Here is a 756-nt window from a genome sequence, read left to right as displayed (position 1 = left end):
AAAATAAGAGATTGTTATTGGTAAAGCCTAGTCTGATTTTTCCTAATTATTTAAAACCTTACTATGACTCATTAATGTGTTGCACCATCATTAATTCAATTCATCCATAGTTACAACATTTTGCATTGCTATGTCTATCTTAACTGTCATCAAATTTCTTTGACCAAAGGATTTTGTTTTTATTTATTTACCAAGCTTTATCCTTTTCTCAGTCTTGGTGTCTTCTATTTGAAGCTATGTTTTTCACTATTTCAAGAGCATTAATTGGTAGAGCCCAGTATTTTTTCAGTTTTTTAAATTGGAATATAACTGCTTTGCAATGTTGTGTTAGAAGGTAGGTCCAAGAGGGAACGAATATATGTGAACATAGAGCCCAGTTTTTAAGATCAATGTAGTATGACTTAGCTATATAGTGGAAATAGCATTGGTCTTACTGTTGCACAGACATGGATGTGAATCCCAGCCCCACTATTTACTTAGCTATGTCATCTTTGGTTAGTTCCATAAGTTTTAAAAGTAATTAATTGATATTTCTTTGTGCTGGCTCTTCACCGTGTGCATGGGCTTTCTCTCACTGTGCTGAATGGAGGCTACTCTTGGCTGTGGTGCATCAGCCCCTCATTGCAGTGGCCTCTCTGGTTGCAGAGCACGGGCTCCAGGTGCACGGGCTTCAGTAGTTGAAGCTTGGGGGCTCAGCAGTTGCAGTTCACAGGTTTAGTTGCCCTGCAGTATGTGGAATCTTCCCAGACCAGGGAT

This window comes from Odocoileus virginianus, chromosome 5 (genome assembly GCF_023699985.2).
Source record: "Odocoileus virginianus isolate 20LAN1187 ecotype Illinois chromosome 5, Ovbor_1.2, whole genome shotgun sequence".
Lineage (NCBI taxonomy): Eukaryota > Metazoa > Chordata > Mammalia > Artiodactyla > Cervidae > Odocoileus > Odocoileus virginianus.
This window is presented reverse-complemented; position numbering follows the sequence as displayed.